Genomic DNA, 27393 nt, shown 5'->3' on the forward strand with positions numbered 1-27393 from the left:
AGCAGTGGGGGATGTGGGGTGCAGGAAGTGGGGACCAGAGGGGGGTACCCAGCAGTTGGTGCTGCGCCATCCCCTCCCAGCAGGCGGCCCGGGCACTGGTTCACTTCTCTCCCTCCTACCTCCCTGCCCCGCCTTCCACTCGCTCATCCCCCTTCCTTCCCCCTTCTCCCCCTCTTTCTAGTCCCTCCCCCTTGCCATTGAAAAGGGCTGGCTCGGCACTGGCTCCTTGCAGTCAGCGAACTGTCAGGGCGGGAGTTGCTGTGAGCCAGAGCTGCACGCAGCGGTCCGCGCGGCAAAGCGATAGGCAAGCCAAACAGAGTGCGCTGAGTGGCAGTGGCAGCAGCTACACAGGCGGCATAGGCGGCCCAGGCACCCGGGCGGCCGGAACAGCCTCACAAACATCCTCTGCGACTCCAGCTGCTCCGCGGACTGCGAGCTGTGGCGGTAGAGCCCGCTACAGCACTCGCAGTCTCCGTGGAGCGGGCGAAAGCCTTTTTCTCCTTTTCGTTTACCTCTTCATTCTACTCAAGAGGCGTCATACACTAGGTAAGCATCGGGTGCGGGTGCCAGCAAGGAGCGTGGCTAGGGAGGCGTGAGTCCCATACTTAGTGCGCAGAGGTTGCCTGATGCCTGAGCCTGGGGTCCGGACTAGCACCACAGAGTGATGTTAGAGATGATTCTGGTGTCTTCCCTTTCCCCTTCTCTTCCCTGGAGGTGAGAGAAAGAGCAAACCCCAGAGGTGAGCGCAGAGAGAAAACATTTTTGGCATTGCCAGTGCTTTGCTTGGTTACTTTGCAAAAACTCTCACTTTTGTCAGAAAAGTGTCCGCGCATGAATTTCCTCGACGTTGGCTTTTGCTTTAACAGATACAGTCAGCTTCAGCGAAGCCGCAGAGAAACTCTAAGATTGGGGCAGGTGCTAAGAAAAGATCACGCCCCAGTCGCCCAGACTAGCCTGGCAGAGCGGTCCGAGCTGAGGGGCAATGCCCCAACCGTGAATCCACCACGGACTTCGCAAGACTCTAGCCTTGCTGCACTCCTCTGTCCTGGGTCTCGGGTTTGGATACCTGCCAGGCTGGTTCCAAACCAAGGGGGATCCGACCCTTGGCGCAGAGCGAAGGAGAGCGCTGCGCGCCACGGAGCGCGCAGGATTCTCCCCTACCTCCTTACCCCGGGCCGTTCCTCTTGGCACTCGCCTTTGCTCCTTTCCTTCGCGCCCTATTTCTAAGGCTATGCTCAGCCAGCACCTGCTGGATGTGGAGATGGTAGGTGTGGAAAATTCTGCCTTATCTTAATTTAAAAAAAAAAACTAAAAAACTTCTTATAATCGTGTAGCTGAAAACAGCATCCTTTTCTCATTTACAAAAATGACTTTTTCTAATAGTGTAGCCAAACATAACATTTTTCGTCCTCTAAAGAAATGACTTGTAATCCCTTTGCCAAAAAAATCCTCCCACCTAACCCATAAATAAATGGCGTTTTCTAAGACAGAACGGAGAAACCGTTCACCTCTCCACAAAGGAATTATTTTTCTTAAAGCGCATAGCCATAAAACGGCCCTTTTTCACGAAAAAAGAATACCTTTTAATAAGAGCGTTATCGGAAAAGGTGACTTTTTTAAAGCGAGTAGCTGCTAACCGGTGCCTTTCTTTAGAGACTTTAGAAGAGTGGAGGAGCGGCAGACAGCCCTGGGTTGGAGACACGACTTGCATGTGAGCGCTAGGTTGCAAATCGACTCCCAGGGGGTCACTTTCCCAGAGTGTATGTATACTAAGAGCCGCCTCCTTGCCTCCCCCAAGGAAAGACTTTTACAGTTTAGCTGAAGACGGCCCCTTTGCTTCCAGAATGATTTATTCCGCTTCGGTGCTTTGGCTGCCTTTGCGGCTTGGGGTGCGGGGCGCTGGGGTTCACGTGTGGAGCGCGTGTGCGCACGCGCGCCTGCGGGCGGGCCCTGGTCTCCAGGATTCGGGTGCCCTTCCAGAATGTTGGCTGGGGGTGGGGGTTGGGGGCTGGGAATCCAAACTTGCACCACTGCGGCACACACCCGTAAAGCAAAAACCATAGAGAAGAGGGGCTAGGACAAAAGAAAAAATAGAATTATATCGCAACAAACAAAATAAAAACATGCTTTTCATTGCGTGGAAACATCTCAAGATAGGATTTAAACCTAGCCTAGGAGCTGTTTCTATATGAAGAAAACTATGTGGAAGAAAGTCGTTGAAAATCGGGGTAGAGGGGAAGGGAGCAGAAAAGATGGGGAGGGGGCGGTGGTGTTAGAGGAGCCAACTGAGTGCTCTTAGCGCTGCAACCCGGAAACAACCTGAGGAGCGTGCCAAGAAGAATTGCAAACACTAAGCACAACACCTGAGAAGGCAGTGGAGCTCTGTGACTTAAAGCGACTGTCTCCCTACCCCCCCCAAAAGTAAAACAGGTGTGACTCAAAAGATAAAAAAAAGATACTAGCGGGCACTTTCGTAACTTGGTAAAGACTAAATGGAATTCCACTCTTAATCTTGTTTGAAACAAACTCACACAATCACGGCGGGAAATCTCTGCGTCAGGGCTATCCTTTGTGTGTGCGCGCGTGCGTACGTGCGTGTGTGTGTGTGTGTGTGTGTGTGTGTGTGTCTGTGGGGGGGCATTTAAGAGCAAGTCGAAGTAATAGTATATGTACATGTTTCCCCCTTTCTTGCCTTTGTCTGGTTCATCGGAGGCAGAGCGGAGGTGCGCGGGCGGTTTTGACGAAAGAATCGAGATGTGGACGCGCTACGATCTAAAGATACCTTTCTCCCTCTGCTAAATTAAGAACCGCCGCCGCGCGCAGCTCCCGCGAGCTGAGTCCCTCTGCCAGGGCGCCACGCTTGCCAAACGGCGAGGAAGCGCCTCCGCGAGCGAGGCACGAGAACCCTGTTCTCCAGTCGCCTTCGCACGGGCAGCCCCTCCTTCTGGCAATGATGTCAGCTGCGGAGCGGGTCGGCGGAGAAGAAGCGCAGTGAAGAATCCCGGCCGGCCGGGAGCGCGAGCTGCCCTGCCCCGCGCGCTCCCTGCGCGCAGCCGCCGTCGCTTCCCTTCGACCCTTCCCGCGCTCTCGCTCGCAGCTCCCCCTTCCAGTCCCGCGCTCCCCAGAGGCGCTTGGGGGCGCCTGAGGCGGGTGCTGCCACTGGGGGCCAGGCTGCGGCCGGTTTTGAACCCGGGGATCAAACCCAGATTTGGGCTCTTCCCTCAATTTTTTCCTCATTCCCTCCGTGTCCCGCTCTCTCCCCTCTTCAGTTTACACCTTCACTATTCACAGTGAATTTACTTATTTGGCAGTACTGTAAGAGGGCAAGTTTTTCAGATGCAATGATAATAGTTTCGAGTGCTAAATCTCCGCTGCATTCTCTCCCCCTCTGCCCCTGGGTGATAAGGAAGGAGGATGTGAAAACTGGCTTCTTTAAAATTCCATGGCCGTCTCTTCGCCTTTCACAGGGCAAGACAAGAAAGGCTAGTAGGGTGGTCTTACCAAGGAAATGGTGTGTGTGGGGCGGCAACCATAGCCCAAAGTGCAGGGTGGGGAGTTCGCTTAACGGAAAGAAGGGACTGGAAATTAGGAGTCTCGGAGAGAAAGGCTCCAGCCGCTGCTGCTGCAGAGGGGAGGCCACGGTGCTCTTTATTACAAGGACGTGCAGCCACTTCTAGAGACCCACACGCCAAATTGGGAATATTCAAGAATAGGTTTCACAAGACGGAAGCCCGCTGCGGCTTCCCTTCTGAGCTTGCTCTTCTCGTTTTGAGGAGCAAGGCTCTGCTCTCCTGAATTTGAGGCTAATCCATTTCCCCTGATTGCGGACAATTCTTTCGTTAGCCCTGGGAGAAAGGATGCACCGCGCCTTTGGAGAAGGTTGCACAGGGCAAGAGGGAGGAAACAGAGGCAGGGCGTGTGGAGGCAACTGGCGCCTAGCTTAGTTACCTTCCAAAGGAAATTACCTTCAAAGGGGATCGCTACAAACTGCTTACCTACTGTATTTTGGTTTTCAGGCAGGTCGGAGATGTGGGGAGAAGGGAGAAGGAGCAAAGAATTTTTCCATTTTGTAAACGCAGTGTTTTTTTTCCTCCGTTCTTTTTCTTCTTGCCTTTGATGAAAAGCTTCTCTTAAATGATATATAGCTGGCAGCAAACTTAAAGTTGCTGTGTGCTTGAAATACAGGAATGGAAAAGAAACTCTGACCAAGCGTAAAAACATTTATTTTCTAGAGTACAATCATTTGCTAAGGTTTGAAAGTAGCCCTCTCGTCCTCTTTTTATTATCCCACGAATGCATTCTCATGGACGCCCAGGTAATACTGGTTTTCGGCAGCTGGAAGCCCTGGCAGAAGGGATTGCAGGTTTTATATTATTCCTTTTCTCGATATTGAAAACTTTATGGTTTTTTGCAAGGTAGAATTCCTGATAGAGGGCTTCCACACTGCTGGTGGCAGGGAGAAATCTGGTAAGGGATATAGAAAGCAAAAAATTCTTTTCTCTGTGCAAGCCATCCACAACAGCCTTTAGCCAGGATTTATAAGATTCTTGCGGGAGTGAGAGGAGGCACACCGTCAAAGAGAGTTTAAATAAAAGACTGGCTTTGAGCTACATTGAAAAAATATGTATGGCTGCCACGTTTTTCTATTAGTGAGAGAGAAAATTATCCAGAGGATGAAAATTTGAAAGCTAATTCTCTCCAATAATCTTGCTTCACATATTTTAAAGGAGGTGTCATCAGTTTATTTATTAGGCAAAGAATGAACAAATATTAATTAGTCACCTACTGTGCCAGACAATGTGCTAGGCTCCAGGAATACAAAAGAGAGTATGAAAAACATGGTGTGGGGCTCCCTGAGCCAGGAGACTCTTACAAAACTAGTATACAATGTGATAAATGTTCTAATTGAGCATAATAGAGGGAGGAATTAATATTTGTTAAGAGCTTGAGAGAAGTTCATAAAGGCATCTCTCTGGCTTTAAAAAATAGTCATTCGTAGTCAGTGACTAGCCAGGAAATAAACCTGGAAGGTCATGGCCTACACAGACTAAGGAAGGAAGGGCATGAGAGCCTGATTTCTTATTACAGAGTTAAGACTTATGTGTGTGTTTTGTAGACAAAGGCCACCTTTGAAGATTTTTGAAGCACATAGGTTAAAGCAACAACAAAACAGCATGACAAAATTGGGCAGTAAGCGGCACAGTAGAAATATTATGGTTGATACTTGACCTTTTTTAAAAAAAATGAATAAACTGATGAATTGGAATAGAGAGTAGAGACAAGTAATTTAAGAAGATAATGTAATATCTGGGAAAGAGGACAGTGAATGAACAGGGCCTAAAGCAAATCAGTAGAACTAAGAAAGAAAGAAATGCTACTTTGGGAAAAAAAAATTCTCTGTACTCATTATCATCTATCTACTTAGATCATTTTACTCATCTTACTTTCCCTAGCCAGCCTTCCAAATTACTCATCTTTCACCAACAGAGTAAACTTCTTTTCTCCTGGAGAGACCTCCACTCCTTCAACCACTTGCAAGCACACCCATACCCACCCCACTCCATTTTCCACACACCTCCCTACATCATCTCTGAACCCTATATCATCTCTCTGACCCTTACCCACTTCAGCTCCCTTTCTACCACCACTTAGAGTCCCTTAATCTTGGCTTTTAACTCTCCTGGGGCACTAACAGCAAATGCTCTCATTTATTTTTCATCCTCAAGTCAGTCTTGTCACCCCTTGTTTGCTGTAATAATTACCCCACTAATTTCTCCACTCGCATCCCCCTTTTACATCCTGTTCCCCACTAGTCACCCTGGATTTTCCTCTTGTTTAGTGACCTCGAAGAAACTAAGGAGAAAAATAGCAACCTCCACCTCAGACTTCCTAAGAGATTTATCAAATTTTCTTAACCAAGAAGGTCTCTTTCTGTCTGTGTTTGTCTTTTGCTGTTTTATTTCAAACAAGACTTTCAGTGAAATTCCTCTGATTTGTTATATATATTTTTATTATGCCTGCAAATGTCTGTTTTCCTTTGGTTACAACTCGGGATTCAAATATTATACTTTGGGGAGTATTTCCAACTTTTCTGAATTTCTCACTGCACACTTCGGAAGCTATTTTTCTGCATCCCATCCTTTCTGGTGTGTTCTCTTCCCATGGGTCATTCCTTTTATGTTTTCAGTAAAAATTCTTTCTCATTTTTATTCCGTTATCTTTTTTTGTTTTGTGGGATTGTTATAGTGGCTCAAGTTTAAATATTTTGAGAGGGTGTCCCCCTCAGTGGGCACCCCTCCCCCAGTCAAACACAGGATTTTAAGGCCTTTGTCAATGTATATTCATATTTATATACACAGTTACCATGCCAATCTTCAGAGGCAAAGGAACCCTTGTTTTTGTTTGTTTTTTAAATTGCATTCTTATTTTTGTGTGTGTGTGTGCATGGAAAGGAGGCGATTCTCATCGTCCTTTTCTCTATGTTCAGTGGGATTGACTTAACATCCTTGGGAATTGAGGAGAGATGAAAGAGAAGAGCATGCTATAAAATAGCTGATACATTCTTTCATCAAAGACATATGTAAATTTTACCTTTGGGAAAAATAAAATATATAAGTACATTTAATTAGATTGACTTTATATTATAACATTCCAAATTACATGTCATTGTCTGAGCTGAGTTCTATTATCTGAAGACTTTATTGATCATTCAGTATCCAGAATGAAGAAAACTAAGTAAGATGACTAGATATTCCAGACTGGCTTGTAATGTTCAAATTAATTTATTCATATTTAAATATCATATTTTTTTTCAATAGAATTTTATCACAAAGGCATTGTCCCTAAAACGTGGTAATACTTTGTTAGGAGGAAACATCAAATGACCCATATACCATGGTCTCTCAAGATTCATGCCCTGCACAACATTAATTGTAAAGCAAAGGTTTATCACATAGAGAAAGCTATCTTAGGGTAAAAAGTGTCTTTTGAGATTCATTTTCATCTGGGAAAAGACTGCATTATCAAAGAGTTAAAAAATGGAAAAAAGAATCTTTTTCAATTACTCTTTTAAATTAGAAGAGTGACTTGCCAGAAATATGAACACTATTATCTTTTGCACTCTAAAACTCAACAGTTCAAGGATTTAAACTGCCTTTTTAATTGTCTCTAATGTGTTAAGCATGGAATCATTATAATAAATTTTGAAACTAAGAATGACAGTGGCTGTACTTGTCATTTCCAGCCCAAATCAAAAAGAATGATTTTTGTCTACGTAATCTGCTCATCTTGAATGTGTAGATTTGGGTAAACAAAAAGGGGAAATAAAAAAGAAAGAAGAGAAGAAATTCTTGCAAAGAATTTTTCTCTATTCAATGAAAACTGTTTTAATAATCTAACATATTTCTTAGTATGACAATAAAACTAATTTGCTGATGGATTTTAATTAAACAAAAGAAAAATTCATTTATTTTTAAAATCTTTAAGTGTTTATAATACAAATTGAGATTTAAATTTGAACTGATTTTATACTTTAGTTATTATCACATAAAATGAGATTAAAACATTGTTTTCTGCCACGCTTTTGATTCATTCTCCTAGTTAACTCCCTCAATATGTACAGTATTCTATATTTTTATACCATTTAAAAAGTAATTATATTGTTTTAGTCCCATAAAACAATTTGGATAGACAAAAAGCATGGTCATGCCTATTTTATCAGTGAGGAGATTGTAGGTCTGGTGGGTAAAATCTGCTCCGTAAGGCTTTTTGGTTACTAAGAGCAGAAGCCTCAACAGAATTGCTAGTCTTCCTTCTCCAAGTTAGGACTTTTCCTAACACCCCATCTTGGCTTTCTCATTTCTGTGAGTATACTTTTGCAAAGTTCTGAATGCAAAAAGCAAAAAAAAAAAAAAAAGTCTTGGATTAAAACATAAAAATTTCATACATGAATATATTCAAGTATATTAAAATATGTTTGTCAACTGACTACTTGCATTATATTTTCCTCCTCATCGGTGTCTTTGTAAAAATTATGTAATAAAATAGGACTATTGAAATGTTAATAGTACATACTCACACACTCGCTCCATTTTATTTATATGAACAATTCAAATTATGACCCATCATGACACTCCATAAAGTTTGAGTTTATTTAATATGGCAAATATTTAGTGCCATATTCCACTATCCTACTACCATTTTTCTTTTTCTTTTAAGACGTATGATGAGATTTATTTTAGGGGACCTATCCCAGTGAGTTTTAAATAGTGTCTTTTTTCTAACATGTCATCTTTTCTTTTTTTTTTTTTTTTTGTTTGTTGTTGAGACAGTCTTCCTCTGTCACTCTGGGTAGATGGCATCTGGCATCACGGTAGCTCACTGTGACCTCCAACTCCTGGGCTCAAGTGATCCTCCTGCCTCAGCCTCCCTAGTAGCTGAGACTATAGGTGCATGCTACGATGCCCAGCTAATTTTTTGCTATTTTTAGTAGAGACTAGGTCTCACTCTTGCTCAGTCTGGTCTTGAACTTCTGAGGTCAAGCAGTCCTCCCGCCTTGGCCTCTCAGAGTGCTGGGATTACAGGCATAAGCCACCCCATCTGGCCTGACATGTCATCTTTCAAGCAACATGTCTTTGGTAATTAATTGAGTGTAGGTTTATATCACATCAACCAAACGGAAAGTAAGCTGCCAAAATACAAATCATTGTTTGTTGTCTTCGGCTTATAATTTTTTTTTCCCATGGCTTTGGGTAGGGTAAGTGAGAACAAGTGTTTATTGAAATTGTGAGAGCATAAGGTATTTTATGATTTATATTTTATTAGTATCTAAAGAATGACCTTGGGCAAATAACTTCACCTTCCTAGACTACAATTTCTCCAAAAGTAAAATAAAGTAGTTGTAAATTATTTCAGCCTATCCCAATGAAAAAAAATCCAGTGATGTTCTACAAAATGCAGTAAACATACAAGGCATTTTTTCTTTGTCCCTTGGCTCGGCAGGTATTACCAGTTTCAGTGCACTGATTCATTAACCATCAGTAACTAAAAACCTATGGCTTTTCTAGCATTAGAATACTTTAGATGTGAAGAGGGGCCCTTAAAGAAATTCAAGAGACTACTTTCTTTGAGAAACTTACCTGCTGATAGGGTTAAGGCAATGTACAACAACAACAAAATAATATATAGTCACATTAAATTGAATTCAACAAATATTAATTAAGTGCCAATCTGTACATTATAGTACACCATGCATGGTACAGGTTTTATAGACACTGAAAGTAGAAGGGAATGAAAGATCATTTAGTCCAACCCCTTCGATTTACAGATAAGAAAACTAAGCCTCGGAGTTGTGAAATGAGTGCTACAAAAGTTCATGTAAGGTACTGGGTGATAGCATTAATTAATTTACTCTGCAGGAAGAGTCCATGTTCCCTACTTTCCAATGTGTTTAGAATTTTAAAACATCATGCATGAGTTTTTAATAACCTTTGCTCAAATTTAATAATAGTTTTTTATATTGTCAGAAAGTTAAATGTATGTAAAACTTGTTTCTTTATTTTATTTATTTTTATTTTTTTTTAAGATGGGGTCTTGATCTGTCACCCAGGCTGGAGTGAACTCCTGGGCTCAAGTGATCCTCCTCCCTCGCCTCAGCCTCCCAAGTTTCTAGGACTACAAGTGTGTGCTACCATGCCCAGCTAATTTTTTAAAACAATTTATTGTAGAGAATGGGTCTCCCTATGTTACCCAGGCTGGTCTTGAACTCCTGGCCTCAAGTGATCCTCCCACCTTGGCCTCCCAAAGCACTCAGGTTACAGGCATGAACCACTGTACTCAGCCTATTTCCTTGTTCTTTTTATTAAAGTGGACAATGTCCCACTATTATTCAGATATAGAAAATATTGCTTTCTGCACTTTGTTTTGAACTGAGATTATTATGCACCTGTATTATGCATTTTATGTTATAAAACATAAAAAATGATATCTTGATATGGAGACCAAGTGAATATACTAAAATATCAATGCATTAAATTATATAAATATTTTAACTTTTTAAAAATGACTGGAAAAGCCCATTTACTTAAGATGGCTAGAAATACACAATTCTGGAAGGATGTTTTTATTTTTATAAATGCATATTTACCCTAAGGACTTAAATGCATATTTCTTTGAAGTTTTAATAAATATCAGTTGGGGAAGATTTTGAGTGAATTTTCTAAAATTCAATCTATTTACTGGATGATCTCATTCCCTATGCCAGGGTATAGGTGCATTTGTTAGGGAATATGTGTCAGGCAAAAGTAAGCAGGCAAAATATGCCAAAGCAAAGCTTTCCTTTCTTTCCTGAATAACGTTAAGTTGCTTTATTTTACTTTGTGGCAGAGGAGAAGTGGGGAGGGAAAACAAAATCAAATGGAGAGGATAGATAACTGCTAGAGTGTCAGGTGACAGGGCTTGGTTTTCAGTTTAGTGTGAAATATGCAACCTTTCTGAAACTGCTTAGGTTAGCTTCTCTCTCTCACTTGCAATATTGTGTAGTTAGAATATCTCAGGTGTTATTTGATGGTTTATTCTAGTTTTCTAGGATCAAAAATCTTCCAAAAATATGTGAATACGTTATTTATTTATTTATTTATTTATTTTTTTACGAAGAGAGGCTTAAGAATACATAATAAAACACACACATAAACACATGCAAACTAACAGGACAAAACCTTTACATGGGATCTTGCTCTGTGGTCATCAGGCAGGATTTCTATTGTCTTGTTTTTCTCTTTAAATAGGGAAATAATTTGCTCAGTTTAACACTGACATTTTTTTTTTTTTTAGAGTGGAAAGCTCACTAGTTGCTCACAGTACAGGGAAAGAAAGATTTATAAGGCATAGATTAGGATATATAAAAGTAAAAAAGTTTATTTTACCTACTTAGAAAAAGAGAAAGAGTGAGAAATTGAGAGAAAGAAGGGAAACAGAGGGAGAAAAGAGAGCATGGAAATAGATGGCCTGGCATCCCAAAGAAAGAAAAGGGAAGTGCCAGCCCTGAGACCAAATGGCTTACTGATTTTATAGGGACAAAGAGAAAGGGAAAAAATAGTGATTGCCCTGGGAAACTGCTGCATCCGCTCTTTTTCTTTCTTCTCTTCTTGGGGCAAGATTATAACAGAAGCAGCAAGATGTCAAAGTCCAAGTGTTGGCTCTCCTGCCCTTCCTTGGAGAAGCAGGAGATGTGACTCTGCCCTCAAGATAGGGCTGAAGCCTGAAGCTTGTATCCTGCTGTTTGTTCAGGACTTCAAGGCTGTAAAACAAATTCTAAAAAATAAAAAATAGTTTCTGGCAAATATAAAGACAAAGATTTACATTTCCTTTCTGTCAGGCTGTTTTCATGGAACCCGGCAAGGTGCCTGTCAGCTAGGAAGAGAAACTCATAGGAAGAGAGAACTCATAGGATTGATCTTTAGCTGTTATTGGGGAAATTGTGGGATTAGATGTTTTCCTGTGGTGTTTCCAAGGCCGCCCTTTCATTTTTCTACTTCAGTCTACCTCCACAGTTCTTATAGCACTCCTTGTCTGCAACTTTTCTTAGTCCAGGAACTCAGTTTTAGCATCCATGAAATAAAGCAGTTGCAATATATATTGGCCATTTTATAAAGGTCATGAGTACAAAGGGGGAGGGCATTTGAATCCATTTGAAAGTCACAGACATTCTGAAAGTCTCAGAATTATACCAGAGTAAATAAATGCTAATGCTCAGCAGTTAGGTGGCTATCACAGAATCAAGGCACTTTAGAAAGAAATAGAGCCAATACACAAGTTCAAATCAATTATCATCACTGCTAATGACTTGTTATTTTAAACTTCAGTTTCTAGGAAGTTACATTCTATTCCTGTGCTTCTCAAACTTTAATGTGCAGACCAGTCATCCTGAAATCTTATTAAAATGCAGATCCTGATGCAGTAGATTCTAGGTGAGTCTGATATTTTGCATTTCTAACAAGCTCCCTGGGCATATAGATGCTGCTGCCCCTTAGACCACACTTAACAGAAAGGAACTAATTCATAGCCTGGTAAACAAGTATTACAAAGGTGAAGTAAGCCAAGGGTAACAGATTTTTAAAAAAATCATTCAATTGAGGTATTTTGCAAAGGTTGAAACATTTAAACTAAAATAAATATACAATTATTTGCATTTAGATATTATATTTTAACCTTTGGTGCAACTACATCGGTTGAAACTGCAGTTCAGAATAAAAACCACTTGCTTGTTCGTTTTACTGTCAAATCTATTTTACAGGCACTATATACATACAATTAAACCATTTCAAAAATGAAAACCATTGGCAATACAGTGTCAATAGTTTACACTTATTTAACATTTTTTCCCAAAGAGATCCAAAAGCTCTGAGCAGTTTTAGAATAGTATAGATCCTAGAAGATGTTAGTTTGTACAATATTGAAAATTAACATATCAGTTAATCCTTCATATTTCAGAATAAAATAGCCAATTACATTCTCATTTACCTAATTTGAAGACCTTCTTTTTATTTTCTTATTAGTGTGTGACATTTTGCAGAGCAACAACAAAAACAACAATGAAGGAGACTTGGTAAAACTTATTTTGTATTTGTTATCTCCAAAAACCCACTCAAGGCGAGAAAAAATGGAGAATTAGACACCAGGGTAACTGCTTTTATCACTCCTAGACTTTTATCTTACAATACAGCAGAATAGTCCCTTAATCTAAGTAAACCTTTCATTCATAATCAGTTTAGGAAAGCTTCCATAGTTCCATTTCTTTACATGCAACTCATCTTGGTATAGAATCAGTGTCAAATTAAAATAAACATCCAAAGCAGCTATTGCAATAAGTCAAGTGTAAATATTTAAACAGTGTTTGTTAGGAAGCAAAATGTGGTTTTGGCAGGGTTGGGAAAACAACTGAAAAAATTGTCACTTCAAAGCTGGGATTCCTGCCTTAATTGTGGCATTGAGATTCAGAAGCTATCACCTTCCCAATGAAACTGTATTAGTCTTTTCTAAACTGATACTTAAAGCAATAGCAGAGTTTGATGGCAACTTGAGGATCCCAATGAACTAAAGCACCAATTGGATTAAAATGTTTTTTCTAAGTGCTAAATGAACTTGGGCATCTGCCAAAATGCCTTGAATTTCATTCCTCTTAACATTATTTAATAATGTTAAGCATAGACTGCATCCATATGCCTGAGGAGACACATATAACAACCAAAATATAATACCATATATCATTTTTTATTTTTTTGAAGGAGAAATTACAAAATATACTAAAAAGAAAAGAAATATGAGAAACAAAAGAAACATAAAAATAACAAAACATCTTCAGAATACAGACTGCCTCAAGGTCATAACTGGAAAAATATGAGATAATATTTTGGACTAATCTAACAAGTATAGAAATGCCAAAAATAATTTTTAATGGTGTCATTTAGAGTACTCCAATTCAGCTTCATAATTTAAGTCAATTTTCTTTTTACTTCTTCATAGTGAATTAGAGTACATTTTAATAGAATGAATTTTTTTTTAACTAGGGGAAAATATTGTTTAACTGGACAAAATTTTAATCATAAATCACATACTTAGTATATATTTTAAATAGAGGGCAGTGAAGGTTGAACAAAATTAAACAGAAGATAACCTTATAAAGTACACTAAGTGCTGAAGTACTTAAAATTGCTAATAATATGATGCAATTGCAAAAATTTAGTAATAGCATTACTAAGGACTTGGGCTGATTATATTCATTAGGAAAAAAATTAAAATCCCAGGTTATGATTAGGTTCCAGGACGAGGCTGACAACTCAAGTAAGCATAATGATTCAAAGAAATATAAGATACTCTGAGAACATAATATTTAATATTTCCTTTAAAAATATCATTGTACTTTATACCTTCTTTACACCCTACTCCAATGATAGCAACTAGATCAACCAAGAACATGCTATGGTGGTAATTGAAACTACTCAGTTTTTAAAACATATAAACTGAAAAAACAAAGTAGATTTGTTATGAAACTTTCATTAAATCTACAAAAAAAATCTGAAATACCACCTCTTAGTAACTACTAAAGACAATACCACTGATACCACCAGTTTTACTATGCAAATGATTGCATTATAAATTTTAAATTGTTTTCCTTGCATTTTATGGTATTATTGCAGATTTTATCTCATCTGAATCTACAGCCTTGTGAAGCAAATATTGCAAATATCATACTTTTTTGACATATGAAAAAAGAGGCATAGACAAGTTTATTTTTTCTTAAGGTCAGGTACATTTTAAGTGTCAGAAGTAGCACTAGATCCTTATTCTTACGATTCCTGGTATAATATTCATTCCATCAACTAATGTGTGCACAAATTTTTTAGGCCCAAATATGATTAAGGGTATTTATTAAAAATATTTAACTTGTATTATATTTAATCTTTTAGGACTTTTTAATTGTTTCAGAAAGTTTTGGTGAGCACTCATTGAATCTTATTAGGCACAATTAATGATAACATCCCTGATCTTAGTGATTTAAAACATATGACAAAATAAATATACAATGATACAATAGTCATAGTGGACTAGGAAATAAGGATGTGATTAGATTGAACAGAAAAAGAGTACAAGGTTGGAAAAAGATTAGGATTTAGTTCTAATTTAAAATAGGTTCAGAAATCAGAGTCAGGCTCCAAATAATTTTCTTCTCTGTGAAGATAAAAATATTTGAGAAAATAGGCCTGGATTAAGAGTATTTGAGAGCAAAAAGGAAAGTCTATTATGGCTATGAGTTATCTTAGATATAGACTGTTAAATAATAAACTAAGGTGTATTGCTCTGGCTGAGTCCTGGCAATGCTTGCAACCCAGAACTTTGGGAGGTTTCAGGTTTCTCATTGTATTTGAATTACATTCAAGCATTTCCTTAAGATAGATTTTTGTAATAGTAGTTAACCATGTGAGGTGAATAGTTTTACCCACTGGGAGATCACACTTCGTTTTCCCCAGGAAGGACTAGATTATTAGAAGGTATTACAAAAATAACTTTTGTTGTCAGAGAAGCAAACCCTGTTTAGTTTCCTTAATGAATCTCATGAGATAATTAGTAGACCTAAAAGGATAAACGATAACACATATTCTGCCAAAGCGCCACTGAATACAAGACAAACACTATATTATAAAACTTCCTTAAAACTATAGTTCCTGTACATACAATTGATATTTGTGAATTTGTGCTTGACAAAAGACTTCACATATAATCATTTAACAATTCAAACAACCCTGTGAGTTACCTGGGGCAGACATTTTTATGCTCCTCTTTTTTGTTTTTTCCATTTCTTTTTCTCAAATGAAGAATCAGGCTAGTCCAGATTTGCTAAATGGCTTGCCTAAGGTAACCAAGTTAGTTATCAGTAACTTCAAATTCCATGAGCTTTTCACCATGTCATATAGATTGGGTTACTGATTGTAGATAACTTATCCTGGGAATGATGTAGTCATTTGAGATTTTTAAAAAAGGAAGGAAGAGAAGGGAGATGGTTCTTAAATATAGAATCTAGGTTAGGGTTAACATTTCTCTGAAGAAAAAGTACAAACTGTGATGAGATACTCAGGTTTGATGAATTAGCAGTATGCTGAGATAACTCATAACTAGCAATGTTTCGATGGAAATATGCTTGTTATTTTTGCTGTTAGGGTTTTCTTTCTGTTCTCATTATTAATGGCTCCAAATGGAAAAAGTAGGCATTATTTCAGTGAAATGCATATTCCTAGGCTTTCTATGATATCCTGGAATATCTATTTGATTTTTCTTTTTTTACTTAGGAAGGTCACTCTTTGGGATTTTTTGTCTTTGTGCATAACTTGTGCTTTTCCTGAAGTGACTTAATAAAACACAAATATGGTTTAAGTATGAACTGTGATCAGTTATACCTACCTACTTATGGTGTGTTCTTTTCCAGAAGGTTTCATTACTTTTGAAGTGACTTGCCCAAGGTAACAAAAGCTGTTTAGTGACAGTCTGGAATAGAATTGAGGTCTCCATGGTCAGTGTGCTTTTCACTCCACCATGCTGTCACATCTTTTACCATAGTAAAAGGGCTATATGTAAATTAAAAAAAATAAGTGTATAATTATCATATACCCTGAAATGTTCCAAAATACTAAAACTAATTTTTGTTATAGATTTGAATAGTAAATACCAAACAAAAGTATATTTAGTAGCAAAATGGTGACATTTTTTGAAAAAATTAAGAACTTATAAATGTTACCGAAAATTCGGCACTTGTCCTGAAGGCTGCATTAGAAGAACAAGAACAAGCAGTTTCGAGAGGAGGAAAGAGGATTTTTATTATTTTGCTGGCAAAAGAGGGAAATGGCAGAACTTGTTGTCTCAAAATTCAAATTTCCTGAACATAAGCAGAAAAACAGAGCTTTTAAAAGGAGGGCCCCTTAGTTCTAGGCTATTGTGGTTAACTATTCTAATTGTCCCATCTCGGCCAAAGACTAAGCCCCACCTGGGGGGCCAGCACAGCCCTGGAATGCAAGAATAAAAGGCTTTCTCCCTGCTTCTCCCAACCACTGGCCTGAGGCAGGTATGCAAGTTTCAGTTCTCAAAAAGAGTGGGGGAAGTATCAAAGAGGCAGAAAATAATTTTTGCCTTTCTATTTTCAGGTCATTTTCTATTACATATTCCCCATTCTCAATTTTATGCTGATATATCTATGGGAGGTGGGATGACTATTCTGTTAAAAAAATATTAACTCATTTTCTGAATAAAACCTAAATTTTATAAGGTAATGTTACATATTTTATAACATTTGCCATCTTAAATATTAGATACATCTACATGAGGCTTTATGCTACAACTAAACTTTACTGAAATTTCACCATAATTCTCTGCTCTATTGCAGCATACTCTGTCTTGAATCCAAGAAATTTGTTTTGAAGAAATACTGTAAAAACAATTTTATAGTCCTCATAACATTAATAGCATGTCCCTCTGAAAAAATACATTAATTTAAAGTTTTAATGTTCCTTAAACACTACTAATCATGCAATTTATGGAACTTATGTTTTGCTTATTTACAGAAAATTAAATATTTGCCCTGTTTATTTTAAAGGTGTTTGCTCTCCTGCTAAAAATGTCTAACACATTAGGCTTTTAATAGATTAATGGCATAGAGTTGCAAACTTTTGCACAGCAAACACACTTTCAAAGGTCATGCTGCTTTCAAAATATAAATTAACAAGTTTTGGTTAGATGCAAGAAAATAGTCTAAAAGCCAGCAACCTCAGTTATATATTACTCTAGTTGTATTTTGAATGAAAATTTATCTTACTTAACTGAAATATATATATTTTTTTCTCCAAATTTAAAGAGTTTTCACTGTGAACAGTCAGCATTTTATCTGGCATAGTTATTGGTTTAAAATTTTTTTCTTTTCTTTTTCTTTCTTTTCTACCAGAGCCATATATTCTTTCTGTATAGACTAATTTTTATAATAAATTCTTTTAAGAAACAATTTGAATGTCTTTAACTTAATATAATTTTCAGAAAAAATTTCTAGGTATAGTTATTTTTTTTTAATTACATGACCGTTTTGGAACTACTATAGAGATAAACTTTGAAATTTAGCTATGCAGTGAAAAAAATCAATGGGAAAGAATCTTATTTCAGAAGCTACTGAAGACAAACAGGTAAAGTTGGAAACTGCTAAATGACTAAGAGAGGACAAAAATCATCATTAGCATTTTCTTAGCTCTTCTTCTAGAAATGGTTTGCTTGATAAGCTGATTTTCAAAATGAACAAATTCCCAATAACTGAAAGACCCAAAGTTCATTATTAAAACAAAGATTATGTTAAAATATCTACGTCAAATTTACCAAAAACAATTACTTTTTGCAAACTTGATAATCATTATTTATATATTTTTTTAGTTGGTCCAAATTACTCAAAAGCTTCTGGTGTTCTTTAACTATCTATATCTTACATGTCCACATCTGTACCCCTCTGAAGTAGGAGGTATTCTAATTAACTCCATGTTATAAATATGGAAATTGAGATTTACCTGAAGGTACAAAGATAGTAAACGGCCATGTCAGGAATCACATTCATATTTTTTCACTTCACAGTACAAGTTTTTAACCAGAAGGAAAAATATAAATTTATTTTGGTCTATATTTTTGAAATATATATTTAACTATATTAATAATGACTATACATATACACATTGTATTTTTATTTCTCTATAAACAAGTGTTTCATATTACATTTATTTCTCAGCTGCATTAACTGTGTTAGGACTGTAGAACACCATGCCTTGAGGAAATAAAAAGCTATATGTGTTAAACTGAATATTAAGGTTTTTCTTTTGTATTTTGGACATCTTAATTCTAGGAGAAATATTCTATCTCTAAAATCACCTATCATTAGCAATTCATTTACAGCCTGGAAAATGTGGACATGCATGCTTTAAGTGTCTAATTTTTTTTTATTTTAGCGTATTATGGGGGTACAAGTGTTAAGGTTACATATATTGCCCATGACCCCCTATCCCTAAGTGTCTAATTTAAAACCTAGAATTTATCCTTTGATAACTATATTTTTAGTGTAGATTATATAATAAATTTAAGCAAATTAAAATTATAGATGGCTTGTGATCTATCTCATCAAAGATGATTGCATTTTTATTTCATTTGTATTACAAATGTGACAGGTTTGATCTAGAGGCATGTAGCAGTTTTGATTTTCAATGGATTTGCTTGGACAATCTCAGGTTTAAATAATAGCTTTCAATGCTAGTCTCTGTTCAGAAATCCTGATACATAATACTGGGAAAAATACTGGAGGGATAAAATGCCGCACAACATTAAATAACTAAATAACTAACATTCTCTTGAACAAGAAAGGGAGTATTTAGCTTATTTATAAACCGTCTGCATAGTACCACATCTAGTTGATTCAATCAATTATTTTAACTGATTTTCTTCCACATTAACTGCTGATTTTATTTTTATGTGGACATTAGCCTTATTGTCCAAATAACTCACTCTATATTTCTATTTAAGGCAAGTAAAATACAGCCATTCGTTATTCTTCAATCATACCCTTAGGGCTTATCATCCAGAATGGAAAATTGTGAGTCAAGGATATTGATCAAAGATCAGTCAAAAGTTAAAATATCTTTTTTCGTATTTATTTTGTTAATAATTAACATTATCATGCAATAATGATGCAAATGCAGTATAGATATAAAACACAAATGAACACAGATGCCTCTGCTTGGTACGTACAAATGGGGAAACTTAGCAGGGTAGAATATTGCCCAAGTAGACTTTCATTCTAGTAGCTAAGCATTATGCTTTTTTCCTTGTCTTGATATTTTAAAATCTTGAAAAAATAGAATCAGTAGAATAACTTTTCTAAAATCGAAGCACACACACACTTTAAAAAATTTATGATAGTGTAATGGCCTTCAAGTTAGATATAGACAAATAGAAATTTGTTTTTAATAAGGCTTAAAAATCATATTTCTGTTACTATTTTTCAATACTACTGTTATTTGAGAATTCTTGTTTTCACAGAAAGGAATATATTTTGTAGGACTTAGGTTGTCTTCCTGATGTTAGGCTATATTGTCACCAGATAGCAGTGGTGGTTTCAGAATTTAGTTGCTGTTGGAATGTATTTTACTCAGACATGAATTATTTATTCCTCTAATATACATAATATAATATCTGTAAGTATGTAATAAATAATAAAATATATATCTTCCAAACAGAATTTTAAAAATATTTAGGCCCAATTTATAGTTTCCTTCTCAAATATCACCAACTAATACTTAATCAAGCCCTACCCTTCTCCAGAGATTTTGACTAGTTTATTTTTTACCTACTCTAGTTTTTATATTTTCCTGAATTATGTTTTGAAAAACTTCTTACATCAATGGGTACTTGAAATTAAAATTTTAGAAGAATATTCCAAACATTTGTAAAGAGATATGAACTAAATTTATGACCTCCTAAACACGGATCATTGTGTTTTCTGATACTAAAAGATAGTATATCTACATCTGAAATTTCTATTATTCTTCAGTTAATAATAAATCACAAGCATCTGTAGTTCTGTGAAGTAAAAGATCCCATTTCTATTGGGGCATCATGCTAGACTCACAAACGTGAATGTAAAATGGTACTAAAAGACTGTTATGAGGAGTGAAACATAAAACTTCTTTTGTATAGTGTGATAAATTATATAAATGAGCCTGATAAGGTTGTCTAAAGATTCATAAGAGAAAGTTGATTTCTGGCCTTTTACTTGATTTACTATGAATTTCTGTGTAACTACTCAAACATTTTTCTGGATTTGAAATGAAAATAATGGCCATTTAACAATTTTTCTGAGAGACTGTGCAAATAAGCTATAAAACATGAAAAAAATTGTATTATTCAGAAGAATAGAACTGAAAGGTGTGAGGCTTTAAATGTTATACATTTATATTAATAAATTATCACAAACACTGAACACTGATATGTGTTCATAAATAAATAAGTTTTTAAAATTAGGTGTTACATATAATTTGTTATAAAACCAGATGAGAGGCTGGGCACAGTGGCTCACACCTGTAATCCTAGCACTCTGGGAGGCCGAGGTGGGAGGATTTGCTTGAGCTCAGGAGTTCAAGACCAACCAGACTGAGCAAGAGTGAGATCCCTTCTCTGCTAAAAATAGAAAAAGTTAGCCAGGCGTCATGGCATGCATCTGTAGTACCAGCTACTCTGGAGGCTGAGGCAGGAGGATCCCTTAAAGCCAGGAGTTTGAGGATGCAGTGAGCTATGATGCCACTGCAATCTACCCAGGGCTACAAATTGAGACTCTGTCTTAAAAGAAAAAAAAAAAAAAAAAGATGAGATGGCACATAACTAAGTTATGTATTTTTCTAAACATTTTTGCAAGTACATTTGTAGTTATAACATGTATATTATTCATATATCAGACATTAATATTTATTGAGAGGCATATGTGGATACATATACCCATATATTTTTGCTTAGACAAATGGCAATATAATGGTTAGACACATGTTCCTAAATAAAATTTTGCAATTATCATATATACTAATCAAGGAAAAACAAACTAGATCATTTAAGTTTTCATCTGCAGAACCAATTCCAAAATTTTTTTATTGCCTCCACACTAGTAGCATTTTGACCCCTTAGAAATAAGCCCTATCACATTCCTGGTCAGGGGAGTTAAAAGGCCAAAAAGAGTTGCCGATTTCACGTATAGAAAGATTAACCTGATACCTCATTAGGGGTTTTGCTCAACACTTTTCATACTCTTCCATTTTCCATCTCCTTCTCTTTTCCTTCTACTGTATTTTTCCTTCTTTCTTTGAATTTTCACTACTCTTTCTTCATAAAGTGAGATGCTGAAAGGGTAAATATTTTACTGCAAGTCACACTGTTCTTCTGTTTTTCTACACGCTCTATGCCACAAAAAATTAGTTTGAAAATCTCTTTATTATTCTGCTTTTAAGTATCTCTTTTTCTAAAAGTAGAAAAAGATGTACAATTAGAAATATGTGCTTGGGTTTTTCAAGGCAACTGTTTGCCCCATACTCTAAATTTGGCCTTCTTGCTTGCTCTCAGTTGTCTTGGAGATGCACAATCAAGCATTTATGCCCAAGAAAATAAGGCTTTGATATACAATATATCTAAATGTTGTCTGATAAAGTGAACACATAAAAACACATTTTTGATTAGCCTTTGAACAAAGGTAATACAAAATAGATGATTTTGCTGTAATTAAAATGATTTTCTAGGTGTAACTTAATGTTTATGTACCCATTTTTTTCATCTAGCATTTGAGTCAGCAGTTGCTTTCTTTTGAAAACTTAAGACCCTTCCTGTTATCATTGACTTAAAAAAGGGCAAAACCAAAAGCAAATTAATCCTAGCAAATGAATATATTCAGTTCATTATTCGATTCAAGGCACATGATGGCTTGCATTTAGTATTAGAAATATATTGTTTAAATTCAAAAGTCATTCATTTTTAATTAAAAATAGAAATATTTTTTAAAGTTTATTATCTCATCTGGGTTTCCAACAAAATGACTTTTAAGTCAGACTGTTACTTGTTCAACACGGAAGAATTTTAAAGAAATAAAGCATATAGGGTTATAGAAAGAAGTATTGATTTTCTTTGTTAGTCAATGAAAAAGAAGCTCTTAAGTCAGAATGAGGACTTCTTCTCTTTAAATTTATTAACAAAAGATAAAATGGGCAACATATTGTACCTGAATAGTGGATATATCTTCAACATAAACTGATTGAAAAACGTTTGCATAGAAATAATAGATTTACCTTGATTATTTTCAGGGGGAAGAAAATAGCCAAGCATGATTTTCCAAAATAAAATAAACTTTCGTTAGTGAGTCACATTTTACTGTCATTTGGAGTGATATAAATACTATAAAACTTTATCTACAAAGTGCATTCATACAGAAAAATTGTGTATTTTAAAACTAAAAATATTGACATTAAATACAACTAAAATTATAGATAATTTTATACAATATAGACCATTAAATATCAATGACTTATTTTGCAAAAAGACTTTATTGTGTCTTTAAGTGTGAGGCTTTAAATGTTATACATTTATATTCATAAATTATCTTCATTGTGTAAATGGATTCATCATTACTAAATATCACGCTCCCATACTGTATTAAAAAAGGCATTTGTTATCAGTACTCCAGGTGTTACATATGACTAATAGTCGTGCTTGGATGGCAATGTAAGTGAAACATGTTTAGGAAAGGCAAGAGTCTAGGAGGCCAAAATATATTAAAGAACTTCATTTATTTAAATGAAACAATAAAATCCTGATTGATTTGAAACCACACTGATGCATTAACACTGTGCTTTCTTGAAGAATTGGTCACTAGAGCAACTATTTCACTGAGGGAATTCAGAAAACTGGTCTTCTTTAAGTTGGGCAGATACTCTTCCTGTCTTTCATAGATTCTATATGATTAAGGAGCAATGCCAACAATCATACACATGGAAATATTATCCCTGCATACATTAGAAAAGATGGAATAACATGTCTGTCCAAGTGGTTATTGGCAGTCTGTGTTCCACCTTAGTGGAAACCTTCCAAACTAAATATAGACAATTTTCTTTACGTAGATACCAGACAGGGATTCTATTACAGCTTGTGTTTGTACTGTCTTTATAATCTTTTCTTTATAATTACCTATGCTAGTACAGTATACTGTACATAGTTTATATCAATTAATTCTGTATACTAAAACACAATTTTTTGATCTCCTTTTATTTCCTACTTTTCACTGCTACACCTTCTGTTTTGTCTGTTGTGCCTTTAACAGCACTTGAATAAGAAATTAGTCTTATTTAAGCATCATACTGCTCATCCCACATCAAAGTTACATTATTAAGAAAGCCTACACATTTTTAATAATTTCCACATATTTATTAATGTCTTCCTGCATGAAATGTCTTCCTGCACACCTAGTTTATAGATTCCCTAGTTATTTGGAATAAATTGTTTCTTATTGAGATAGTGATTTATATGGAGAATTAAATATTAGTGGAAAGTCTGACTAAATACCCACAGAATATATGAGGTTGGACCATATAAGATTGCTGTTTTTCAGGTCAAAATTAATTGAATATCAGAAATTTCATATTGTTCAACCTAATAATCACTGGTATGGTCTAGGAGATTTACTGAAAGGGAGAAAAGCATACTTTTACTGTTAATAACTCCTAAATTATGGTAAATTATCAGTAGAAATATTTCATGAAATCTTCCTCACACATGCAGATTTGTCAAGACCATTACATAAGGCTTAAGTAAAAATTAGTGTTGGAGAAGTCTTTATGAATAATGTATATTTCTGGAGAAAATGAGATTTGTAAAGTTGAGACTTTTGATCTAATTTTAGCATGAGTTCCCGAAAAATGAAACATAGTTCCATTAAATGTCCTTAGTGCAAATTACCCAATTATGCAACATCAATTTGAATGAAATGTAGCATCAAGTAAATCTATTTTCCAATTCAATTGCTTATTGAATGAGTAGACATTTTTCTAATGAGAAGATAAGCATTTGGATCAAAAGATAGTGTTTAGTTCTTTCTACAGAAGATTTATTGTTTGCAATTTAATATGAATTGTAGAAACACATGGAATAAGGCCTACATATAATTGTTTATCCCATTATCAGAAAGTTCAGAAAATTGATTCCTGAGAAAAAGTTAAATTAACAAAACCATTTGTCATCAACTATCTTTCTTATTTTTCCTAAAGTTACATTTTCATACAGAACAGCTCTTTACTGTCTGATGACCTTGATTTCAATCTAGATTCTGATTCCAAAACATTACTAAAGTTTGTTGGTTTGTTTTAGTATAAGTGAACAAATAAACATATTTCATCTTGTATAAAGTCTGTGTGGTAGCTAAGAACTTAAGCTTTGGAGTCAGATAAATCTGCTTTTATATTCCAGCTGCATACCTTAATAGCTCTTTGACTTTGGACAAGTTATTTAAACACTTAGAGCCTCAATGTCCTCATACGTAAATGGAATTGACAATAACAGTACATATATCATAATATTGTTGTATTAAACGCACTTAGCACAGTGTTTGGCACATAATAAGACCTCAAATAATGGTAGCTACCATTGTTTTAATAACTGTACATACTTTGGAAATTGCATTAAGATGAATGCAACTGCTGAATTTATCACAGTATTTTTCAGTGTAGTAATTTGCAGAAACATGTATCTTCATTTCCTTTATATTTGTTTTAATAGGATTAGGACTTGCAGGAATTTGCCAGTGTGTAAATAATCTTGGCAGCAGGAGTTCAAATAGCCTGAGTGGAAAGCTATCACATTTCCCCAGTTTTTTTCAATCACATATAGATAGTATGATTAATGATAAAACCTACTGTATGCTAAATAGTGGAAATTTTACACTAATTGAATTGGTGCCATTGCTGGCAACGATAGTCAGTACAAACAAAGAATATTCTTTCCCGAAAGCTTAAGCAGTATCAATGTGATACATTCTCCCTTTTACCAAGTGTAAGGCTTTTGAAACTCTTAGCAAAATCAATCTTGGTTCTTTTTAAAGAAATTCATCAAAATTATTTTAAAAGATATATCATTAAACTATGCCATTTTAATTGAGATTTTTGTGGTGACTTAGAATAAGATTATTATTTATTTATAAGAATGCCACAGAACATGAAATGGAAGTGTTAAATTTCAAGTGGTTCTTGTCATTTCTATTTAACCAGTGAGGAAGTAAGAAAAAAAAAGGACTATTTAAAAATATCATTAATTCAATAGATTAAAATTTTAATTTATTTTTAACTTATTGTCTATACAGTCTTTAGTAAAGTAATGTATTTATTGGCATATCTGAGAAAATTCTATTTTAAAATAAATGTTGCTGCATCATCCTCAAATGACTACTCAGTCATTACGTATAAGGTTGTGGATTTCTTTTTTATTTTAATACCAAAAATTATATTTGTCAATGGAAAAAAAGCCAAACTCTGTAAAATAATTTTAAAGAAATTTACTCTGAGCCAAATTTGAAGACCATGACCCTGAGCCACTCGCAAGAAACCTTGAGCAAGTGGACTCGCTGTGTCTGGGTTACAATTTGTTTTTATATATGTCAGGGAGACAGGGGTTACAGGTAAAGTCATAAATCAATACGCGGGAGGCATACATTGGTTTGGCCTGAAAAGGTGGGCCATCTCAAAGCGGCGGGGGGGGGGGGTCACTTACAGGTTATAGATGGGTTTAAAGATTCTTGGATTTGGAATTGGTTAAAGACATGAAGCTTTGTCTAAAGACTTGGAATGTTTCAACATAAGGAGCTGTTATCAGATATAAGCCACCAGACATATATTTGTTGTATAAATTGAGGACCTGCAGGTTTGTCTTACATACCCTTAGGCCTGTTAATGGGTTACAAAGGATGTCCCCAAGAGGGGAGGGCTCCTGATAAGGCTTGCCTGACCTCCTTCCTCCTGGCAGGCAATTTAGTTTTAGGATATTCCTTTGGCCACCAGGGTGTCCATTCAGTCAGCTGGTGGGGTGTTGGGCCTTAAGATTTTATTTTAGTTCACATATTTTATTTCTAAGCTTATCACTTTATCTGGTCAAAACGGACATACTTTAAAGTGTAATCATTTAAACTGTATACTCACAAATATTTTTGTTTTGAATCACCAGATATTTAAGTAACCTAAGTATGTAAGTTTTAAAAGGATTCATGTAATAATAATAGGTATACTATAAAATGTCACAGTAAAAGACAACCAAAGATATATTAGTTGATCCTACTCAGAAAGACTAATTTTCCAAAGGAACTTTACTTAGAGAGAATCCAAGAAAAATGTTTTTCTTTTTTTCAACATGATAAAGTCAGAGAGTGTTGCAAACTAGAAAATATGACCTACATAAAATGGCTAAGAAAAATATTCAGTTTTCACTTATGATAACTGAAGCAACAAAAAGACTGATAAAATCACTTACTAACATTATGCCCAGAAGTTGCAGTTTCCCTTTGTGATACATTAAAAATAATGAACATACTATTGGTGGGAGGGGAAACTTCCCCTTTCCCCCAAAATTTGGCTAAAAGATCAACTCACAATTAAGGCAGATTAATAAGAGGAAGAGGTTTATTTACCATGCACAGGGTGACAATCACAGAGTGACTACCCAATATCCCAGTACGATCCAGATATTTTCATACACTCGTTTTAGAGGAAAGAAGGAGATGAGGAATATAGGTAATTTTGTTTAGGGGCAAAAATGGTTGCTAGGGAGGATGAATGGATGGGAGAAATAGATTGACTTCTAAATGATTCTCTTTACAAATTAAATTGACCTTGAAAAATAGGTATTATATTTAGAATGATTTGGGCCAGGTCTGGTTGTATTCTTGATATTCTTTCCTACAATATAGTGAGGTAACAGGGAGGGGAAGGGAAGTCAACTGTTCTTTGGATAAGTCCCCCTGGTTATGCTAATAGAGGGAAAGCCCTTTACAAAGCCTGTTGATCTCTAAGGTCCTTTATTAAAAAAAAAAAAAAAATTTTGAGACAGAGTCTCACTTTGTTGCCCAGGCTAGAGTGAGTGCCGTGGCATCAGCCTAGCTCACAGCAACCTAAAACTCCTGGGCTCAAGTAATCCTACAGCTTCAGCCTCCCGAGTAGCTGGGACTACAGGCATGCGCCACCATGCCCGGCTATTTTTTTCTATATATATATTAGTTGGACAATTAATTTCTTTCTATTTATAGTAGAGATGGAGTCT

The 27393-nt window shown here is 35.9% G+C and overlaps 1 protein-coding gene across 1 annotated transcript in view; it reads left to right on the forward strand.

Moving 5' to 3' along the window:
* The first annotated feature begins 248 nt into the window (after positions 1-248).
* The window catches only part of PCDH11X (protocadherin 11 X-linked), an 859890-nt gene continuing 832745 nt past the window's right edge, over positions 249-27393 (forward strand). Inside the window, exon 1 of the mRNA XM_075999346.1 lies at positions 249-546. The gene's annotated coding sequence lies outside the window, so the exon portion shown is untranslated. The remainder of the gene's footprint in view (positions 547-27393) is intronic.

Source organism: Microcebus murinus, chromosome X (genome assembly GCF_040939455.1).
Source record: "Microcebus murinus isolate Inina chromosome X, M.murinus_Inina_mat1.0, whole genome shotgun sequence".
NCBI classification, from domain to species: Eukaryota; Metazoa; Chordata; class Mammalia; order Primates; family Cheirogaleidae; genus Microcebus; species Microcebus murinus.